This window comes from Macaca fascicularis, chromosome 9, assembly GCF_037993035.2.
Source record: "Macaca fascicularis isolate 582-1 chromosome 9, T2T-MFA8v1.1".
Lineage (NCBI taxonomy): Eukaryota > Metazoa > Chordata > Mammalia > Primates > Cercopithecidae > Macaca > Macaca fascicularis.
In genome coordinates, this window is record NC_088383.1 from 84,304,451 (window position 1) to 84,314,134 (window position 9,684).

Consider the following 9,684-nt stretch of genomic DNA (forward strand, 5'->3'; position numbering starts at 1 on the left):
CCTGCAGTGCTCCCAGGATTATTAGGACAAGGAAAATTCCCACCTAATAAATTTTGGTCAGACAGGTTGTCTGCTCTCAAACCCTGTTTCCTGATAAGATGTTATCAATGACAATGTGTGCCTGACACTTCATTAGCAATTTTAATTTCTCCTCATCCGGTGGTCCTGTGATCTTACCCTGCCTCCATTTGCTTTGTGATATTTTATTACCTGTGAAGTATGTGATCTCTGTGACCCACACCCTATTCAAATTACTAATAAAAACTTGCTGGTTTTACGGCTCGGGGAACATGAAGGATCCTGCCGACATGTGGTCTCTACCCCGGACACCCAGCTTTAAACTTCTTTCTCGTGTGCTCTTTCCTTTTATTTCTCAAACCAGCTGAGACACTTAGGAAATAGAAAAGAACTCACGTAACTATCGGGAGCGAGTTCTCCCAATATCTGGCACCAATGTGGTCTTTCTTTTTTCCTAAGTGCTTGTGGGAACCTGATTCCCTTTGGCAGGTGCGGTGAAACGACATCAGCTTGGTTCACAGATATGCATGTTTGACTCCCTGACGACTGGTGAGTAGTCTGTGTATGGTTGGGGTTAACTATGGGTCACGCTGAGTCCAAACATGCTTATCTCTGCTATATTAAACTCCTGTTAAAACAGGGCAGTGTTCGAGTGCCTATGGAAAATATGGTCACTCTATTCAGGACAGTGGAACAATACTGTCCTTGGTTTCCTGAAAAAGGAACCTTAGATGTAGAAGCATGGGATTGTGTTGCTGTAACATTCAGGGATCTGGTCTCCACAGGGAATTATGCTCCCGTCACTGTTCGGGGTGACAGGGCCTTGGTACCAGCTGTCCTGATAACATACCAGTCCCACGACCCCCTACAGTTACCACAATTTTCTGAATCTGATGACCCTCCACCTCCTCCTCAACCTTCCTCTCCCACACTGCCTTCTTATCTGATCAGCCTCTCCTTCCAGCTACTCCTCCCCCACCTGATAATGTTGAAAATTCAATGTCTAACTCTGGGGACTTTGGATTACGGTCACCTTCTGAAGATCTTATTTCTTTTCATGAAGAGCTGGTACTTGCAGCTCCTGCGGCCCCAACTCACACAGCCCAGGACCATAGATATGCTAATTCTTCCCTCTTCAAACCTCTGCGGCATTTGCCTCTGGGAGTCACCTAATGGCTCCAGGACCAAACTGCAATTTACCTGTAATTCTTCAGCCCCTCACCCTCCTGTCATTTCGGTTCCTCAACTGGTCATGTTGCCATCCACTCAGCCTGCTTCTTTGTACCCTTGTTCACACATAAACGCCAGTAATCACCAGTATACTTCTGCTTCTTCTACTCCTTCAATTCCCCTTTCTCACGCTCTCAACCAGTCTGCATCGATATGCGCCACTCAATCTTACCTTTTTAAAAGAATTTAAGGATGCTTGTACTCAGTATGGCCCTACTTCTTCTTATGTAAAAATGGTATTACAAACTTTTTGCACAGAGGTCATTTTATTTCCTTTAGACTGGGACATTTTGGCAAAAGCTTTTCTGACGCCATCTCAGCATTTACATTCTCATACTTGGTCAGAAGACGCCTGTCTGCAGGCTCAACTAAATCGGACTAATGGCATTCCGGTTACTCAGGCTCAGCTCAAAGGTTCCATAGTTTCTCTGATACTCATACCCTATTAGGCTTTGATACTCTTACCACAAAACAAGTAACGAAGGTGTGTATAAGAGCTTGGGATAAATTACATGCCCCAGGCCAAACTCCTGTTTCTTTTACTACTGTAAAACAAGCTCAATAGCTTTTACTACCTAATATCCTTTTCAACAAAGGAGATAAGACACGTGGCCCTGGGATGGACTCTGGTGGTGAAAAGTCCGCTTATCGGATTAATGTAATTTCTAAACAACGGCCCACCTATACCGTACACATTCAAGAAAAAAAGTTTTGAGGGCCTAGGTTTAGGTTATCCTTTCTAGTGGCGGTCACTGCCACGCCTCCTGGTACTATCCTTTTACAATGAAAATCTGACACGCCTGTGTGGATTCAGCAGTGGCTGCTTTCTAAAGAAAAATTGTAGGCTTTAACTCAATTGGTTTCTGAACAGTTACAACTTGGAAATGTGGAACCCTCTCTTTCCACCTGGAATTCTCCTGTGTTTCTAGTAAAAAAGAAATCAGGCAAGTGGCGGATGGTAACCGATTTGAGGGCCATTAACACTGTAATTAAACCTATGGAGGCCGTCCAACCTGGCATGCCTGTCCCTGCTTTAATACCGAAAAATTGGCCTCTCATAGTTATTGATCTTAAAGATTTTTTTTCATATTGCTTTACATAAATCAGATTGTGAAAAATTTGTCTTTACTGTACCATCTGTCAATAATCAGGAGTCTGCAGGTCGTTATCAATGGAAAGTACTTCCTCAGGGAATGCTGAATAGCCTGACAATCTGCCAGCTTTATGTTGCACAAGTGCTTTCACCAGTTCGAGCCCGATTTCCCCAGGCCTATATTCTTCATTATATTGATGATATTTTAATTGCTGCCCCCACTGATAAAGAATTAATTGACTGATATCAAAGTTTGAGCCACCGTGTTCCAGAGGTTGAATTACACATTGCTCAGGATAAAATTCAACAGACCACTCCTGTTCAATATTTAGCAATGATGGTCGACAAACAATGCATTCAACCTCAAAAAGTTCCAATTAGGAGAAATTCCTTAAAAACTTTAAATGACTTCCAAAAACTTTTGGGTAACATTAATTATTTAAGACCTACTTTAGGTATTCCAACCTATGCACTGTCTAACTTGTTTTCTACGCTGCAGGGAGATTCCAATCTCCGCAGTCCCAGGACTTTGACCCCTGAGGCTTTACTAGAACTGGAATTCATAGGAGAAAGAATCCAGACCGCCCAGTTATCTAGAGGACAGCCGTTTCAGCCTTTTCAGCTTCTGGTTTTTGCTTCATTATACTCCCCTACTGGACTAATAGTTCAATAAAATGATTTAGTAGAGTGGTGTTTTCTTCCTCATTCTGTGTCAAAAACTTTGTCTGTTTATCTGGACCAAATTGCCATAATAATTGGCCAGGCTCGGTGTAGAATACTTCAAATTTCTGGATTTGATCCAAATTTAATTGTAGTTCCTTTAAATCGACTCAAAGTTCAGGCTGCCTTTCAACATTCATTACTGTGGCAATTTCACTTGGCTGATTTTATTGGCGTTATTGACAATCATTATCCAAAAAACAAATTGTTTGATTTTATAAAAATGACGTCTTGGGTGGTCCCTCGACTAACCAAAGATCAGCCCATTCCTGAGGCCGTGACAGTGTGCACTGATGGCTCCAGTAATGGCAATGCTGGTTATGCAGGTCCTACAGACAAGTTTATTTCTACCTCTTATACTTCTGCTCAAAAGGCAGAGTTAATTGCTGTGATTACTGCCCTGCAGGATTTCTCCAAACCTTTAAATATTGTCTCTAATTCTACTTAACGTGGGAAAGAGGATATGCTTGTGTTTCACCAGGAGATCATCAAAAGAAAACCGCAGGGAAAAGACGTCTGTGTCAGAGACCGCCCTCAGACGTGGTGAGATCTATGCCAACCCCTTAGAAGCTAGCACATGGGTCCAATTCAGTCCTCTCTGATGACAATGGAGATCCATCTAATTAATCTGACTTCTAATTACCTTTCTTTTTCTCCTTACAACCCTAAAAATCTCACCGTTTCTATTAGCCTCAAAATAACGTCCCTCTGTTTTTCTCTTCCTCCTTCAGCACTCAATCTTGCTTATAATGGGTTTTATTTAATGATTCTCCTCTTTATACTTTCTGTCTCACCAGTTTCCTCTCACACTGATTTACCTGCTACACATAATTATTCTTATTAGGCTTACGTGCCTTTTCCTCCACTTATTCCATCCTGGATGGACACTCCTGCGAAAATCTACACCAACGATAGTGTGTGGATGCCTGGAGCTACAGATGACTGTTGACCTTCTCAACCAGTAGAAGAAGGCACCGCATTTAATGTTACCATGGGTTACAAATACCCCTCTCTGTGCCTCGGACATGCACCTGGTTGTATTCATCTAGAAACTCAAGTCTGGGCTGCTTATCTTCCTGATAAATCAGCTACAGAGGAACTGAGACATTTGGTCTCTGGCCTCTCCCTTTCTCTTTTAAAACAAATGAAAGAAGGAGTAATGGGAGATACCCCATACTTTCAATATAAACCTGCAGGAAAACCATGCCCTAAAAATTTTGAGGGCCCATCTAAAACTTTAATTTGGGAAGATTGTGTTAACTCACATGCAGTAATATTTAAAAATGACTCATATGGTTTAGTAGTAGACTGGGCACCAAAGGGCCATTTAAAAAACAATTGCTCCTCTGGCGGAAGGGAATGCCTAGAGGCTACTTATTTTATTTCTTATCAGGAGAAGGAGAATCATCATTCTACTTTGCATAGGAGGTTCAGCTCATTCTTTCCCTTAAAATGGGAAGATAAAGGCATTACACCCCCGAGTCCTCGTATGATACTCCCCATTCTGAGCCCAGAACACCCAGAACTTTGGAAATTGACTATTGCCATGTCTGGACTGCGAGTATGGGAAGGGGAAACTATTCTGTCTGTTGTCCCCACTACTGCCCCCGTCTCTCAGTATCAACTTAGAACCAGACATTCTGCTTTACTTACCTCCAACCTGACTGTCCCCATACAGAGTTGTGTTAAGCCTCCTTACATGCTGTTAGTGGGAAATATCAAAATTTGGACGAACAATCAAACTGTCCAATGCGTTGTCATTTATACAGTTGTATTAACTCCCATTTTGACTCCAGGAAAAGTGAAATGTTAGTTTCAGCTCGAGAAGGAATCTGGATTCCAGTAACTTTGCCCAGATTTTGGGAATCCTCTCCCTTGATACATTTAATTAATGAAGTGTTACAGCGAATTCTAAAAAGATCTAAGAGATTTGTTTTCACTTTAATCGCTGTGATCATGGGCCTAATTACAGTCACTGCACTGGCCACCACTGCCGGAATGGCATTACATCAATCTATTCAAACGGCTCATTTTGTTAATAATTGGCAAGCCAATTCCACCCAAATGTGGAATTCTCAAGAAGGCATTGATCAAAAATTGGCTAATCAAATTAATGATTAAAGGCAGTCTGTTACTTGGCTTGGGGATCGGGTAGTGAGTCTCAAACATCATGTGCAAATGCAGCGTGACTGGAATACCTCTGATTTCTGTATCACCCCATATTCCTATAATGAGACTGATCATTCATGGGAAATGGTCAAAGGACACCTTCTGGGTAGGGAAGATAATTTATCATTGGACATAACTAAATAAAAGAAACAAATTTTTGAAATCTCTCAAGCTCACTTATCCATTGTTCCTGGAGCTGAGGCGTTAGATCAGGTGGCAGAAAATCTTCATGGATTGAACCCCATGACTTGGATCAAGTCTATTGGGGGCTCCACTGTAGTAAATTTTGGAATTATGTTTCTCTGTTTAATCGCCTTGTTTTTAGTGTGCCGGACCAGTCAAAGAATCCTGCGTCAAAATCGAGAGAACGAATAAGCCTTCATTGCCATGGCACATTTATATAAAAAGAAAGGGAGAGATGTTGCGGGAAGTCAGGGACCCCGAACGGAGGGACCAGCTGAAGCTATAGCAGAAGAACATAAATTGTGAAGATTTCATGGACATTTACTAGTTCCCCAAATACTTTTATAATTTCTTACGCCTGTCTTTACTGTAATCTCTGAACATAAATTGTGAAGATTTCATGGACACTTATCACTTCCCCAATCAATACCCTTGTGATTTCCTATGCCTGTCTTTACTTTAATCTCTTAATCCTGTCATCTTCTTCATAAGCTGGAGAGGATAAATGTCGCCTCAGGACCCTGTGATGATTGTGTCAACTGCACAAATTGTTTGTAGAGCATGTGTGTTTGAACAATATGAAATCTGGGCATCTTGAAAAATGAACAGGATAACAGCAATGTTCAGGTAACACCAGAGATAAGACTTCTGGCCACCAGTAAGCCAGACGGAACAGAGCCATATTTCTCCTCTTTTAAAAGCAAATAGGAGAAATATCGCTGAATTCTTTTTCTCAGCAAGGAACATCCCTGAGAAAGAGAATGCGCCCTGAGGGTAGGTTTATAGACGGGCCCCCTCAAGGTGTGCGGTCTTTTATGGTCGAAGCGGAAGGGATTAAATAAACCCCGGTCTCCTGCAGTGCTCCCAGGCTTATTAGGATGCAGAAAATTCCCACCTAATAAATTTTGGTCAGACAGGTTGTCTGCTCTCAAACCCTGTTTCCTGATAAGATGTTATCAATGACAATGCTTGCTGAAACTTCATTAGCAATTTTAATTTCACCCCATCTGGTGGTCCTGTGATCTCGCCCTGCCTCCACTTGCTTTGTGATATTGTATTACCTTGTGAAGTATGTGATCTCTGTGACCCACACCCTATTCGTGAACTCCCTCCCCTTTTGAAAATCGCTAATAAAAACTTGCTGGTTTTACGGCTCGGGGAACATGAAGGATCCTGCTGACATGTGGTCTCTCCCCCGGAAACCCAGCTTTAAATTTCTCTCTCTTGTGCTCTTTCCCTTTACTTCTCAAACCAGCGGAGACACTTAGGAAATAGAAAAGAACTCACATAACTATCGGGAGCGGGTTCTCCTCATACTCAATGCTTGCAATTATGCCTGATTCATAGTAAGTACTCAATTAACAATTGTTGAATAAATGAATGAATTGCCACACTAGTCTAAAGTCTCATGATTCACCCTTAGGGTTGAAGAAGAGGCCAATCTTTCCTATGGTCGGGGATCTGTCCTGTCTAACTGAACAAGTCGGACTATTAGCAAGAAAGAGGAGGAGGGAATGGCTACTGAGGAGGTAGCTTGTAGTGGCCGCCACAACATTCTTACTTGGGAAGCTGAAACAGTAGAAACCTTCTGTTGGTTCCACCCCATTTTTAAAACAACTAAAACCAAAATTATAGTACCTAGAAAACTTCCTGGTAACCAACATTATTGCCTCTCTATCTTTTCACCTTTGTCCTTCAACAGGACTAGTGACGATGGTCCTCTCCCCTTCTGCACTGGATGGTCCTTCCAGGCATATGACACTTCTTAACTGTCAGTCTTCTCTGCGTTGACTCCCTGAGAGCTTCCACTTCCCAGAGGTACCCTGTGGGCAGCTCCTTTTCCACACCCCAATTCCCACCTGCTGTGGAAGCTAGAACTCAAAAAACAAGGCACTCTCCTGTACGTCTTGATCATAAATTCCTAAGAAGTAAACCGTTAATATTGGCTTATAGTAGGCCCTTGAAGCAAAATACATTAGAAGGCACATGCAAGAAAATATTTAGTAACAAAATAATTTCAAAATTATTTAAGTAGAATTCCTAGAAGATAAATTCTCATTCTCTTTATGTACTGATTAGAATCGAGATATCAAGATTTTAGTCCTTGGTCAGCAACTACCACTGGAAATGTAGTTAGATTCAAAATAACACATTCTGAATTTATCTTTTAACTCTCACAAATTGTATTCTACCTCTAAACTTTATCCCTGAGCCTCCACTCCTTCTCCCTGGGTTGTTCCAAATTTGCATTTACCTTTATGATTAACCTCAAAAACGTCTCTTTTTAAAGCAAAATGGTGATCTAATGCCAAGAAACTGGAAGCATGGTGCCTGATTCTGTGTTGCACAATTTGGAGAGTGGATGTACCCACAATGTGGAGAACAGTCGGCGGGGTTGTGGGTGGGAAACAAGAGAAAGGAGGACAGATTCTCCTGTCCCCAGCATGCACGGAACATCTGTTCCTTTATATTAAACGGAAAGTCAGGCTCACCACAGCATGATAAACCAACTTCTGAGGTATAATTGCATAGTTAATATTCAAAAGAAATAGTAGACTCTGTAAAAACAAACCATTTTCTGTTGGCAAGTGAGATTTTTGAAACTTTATGTAAGATTAAATAACCACTTATCATTTCAACACTGAATTTCAAAACCGACCTAAGGGTGTTTTGTACTCATTTGGTCTTCATAATTAATGGAGAGATGGCCCTGTCATCCCCCGTTCCCTGCTTGTTGCCCCAGGTGCATGTACGCATGGGCACGTGTGGTGGACACACATTCATTAAATTAAGACTTGAGTGCCTATGAGTGGGCACTCTAGGTGGAGATGATGGTGTTCAAGATCCATGGGGTCCCTGCTTTCACAGAGTTTACATTGTGGTGGGAAGTGACAGTAAATAACCATCATACAAGCAGAAAAATGTCAGATATAGAAGAATGTTATATCATCTGTATTAGAGGAATAAACAGGTTGATTTTAAGAGCTACTTTAGATCTGGTGGTCAAGGAAGCCATCTCTAAAGAGATGTCATTTAAGATGAGTCCTAAGTGTTAAGAAGTAGCCAGCCATGGAAAGGTCAGGTAGCTTTTTATTCCAGGAAGAGGGAACACCTACATCAAAGGCTCCAAGGCAGAGTAAGTGACATATTTGAAGAACAGAAAGGTCAGTTTAGCTACAGCAGAATGGAGGCAGGAGAAAATGGTAAGGTAGGCAGGACCAGGGCTTTGTAAACCATGGTAAGAAATTGGGATTTTATTCTAGTCATTGCCGTATAGGATCCATTATAGGAATATACTTGCATTTTATTTATTCATTCAATTGTTGATGGGCATTGAGTTGTTTCCAGTACTGTAATGACAGGTTTTACAATAAAGGGATATACGTACACTCCCTTACATGCACACTTCTCGGCCCCTAACACATGCTATGTTTGGATGTTCAGATAATATGTCTAGGGTTTGATAACACTTTTTTCCCACTTTAATGCATGTTCTTTCTTGAAATTTGGAGGAAGAAAACTCTATAATGAAAAAAAAATCATCATCACCACTAATCCTACCATCCAGATATACTGGATACCTCCCATGTGCCTCTGCAAATCCATTCTCCTGCCTTCTTCACCCTGTGTTGTGCCCGGGAGCCTGATCTGTATGGGCTGCATTAACCAGCTTCCTTGCCTTGTGGCTTCCTGTTGGGTTTGGACAATGGGAGGCGCCAGCAGGAGAGTGGAGGAGAGGGGCTAGGGTGTTTACTCTCCTTGTTCACTCCCTGCTGCATCTGTCTATGAAAGGCCTCAGCTCCTGTCAAACGGCCCACTCCACACAGCCACCCACTCGGGTTCTGGCAATCTCTCTCTTTAAATCCTTCTCACACTTTTGTAAAATGTTCCTTTATTAACTGCTTTTCAAAATACCTGGTCCGAGTGTGCTAACCATATCCTGTCAGGAACCTGACTCAAAGACCAGAGAAAATATCTTGTATATTTATTTCCAATATGTTTCTAGTACCAAACAGTTATAGTTTAGCTCATGCTTTTGTCACTTAATGTTATATTGCAAACATTTTGCCATGTTATTAAATATTATTTAAAAAGATTACTCGCATGGTAATATTCATTCCGTTTATGATCTAAGCCTTTATGATTATTGAACATTTGGATTATTTCTAACTTATTATTATATAAACAACTGTGATGAATAGCCTTATTTGAATTTTTAATTATTCTGTTTAAATAGGTATTTCTCTACACTGAGGCTATGAACACATTCT

At 41.3% G+C, this 9,684-nt stretch overlaps 1 long non-coding RNA gene across 1 annotated transcript; it reads left to right on the plus strand.

The window, feature by feature from the left end:
* Window positions 1–426: 426 nt before the first annotated feature.
* On the plus strand, window positions 427–6,581 carry LOC135964964 (uncharacterized). The gene is made up of 2 exons (XR_010577700.1): window positions 427–567; window positions 5,556–6,581. It is a non-coding gene; the product is annotated as an uncharacterized lncRNA (long non-coding RNA).
* Window positions 6,582–9,684: the final 3,103 nt, after the last annotated feature.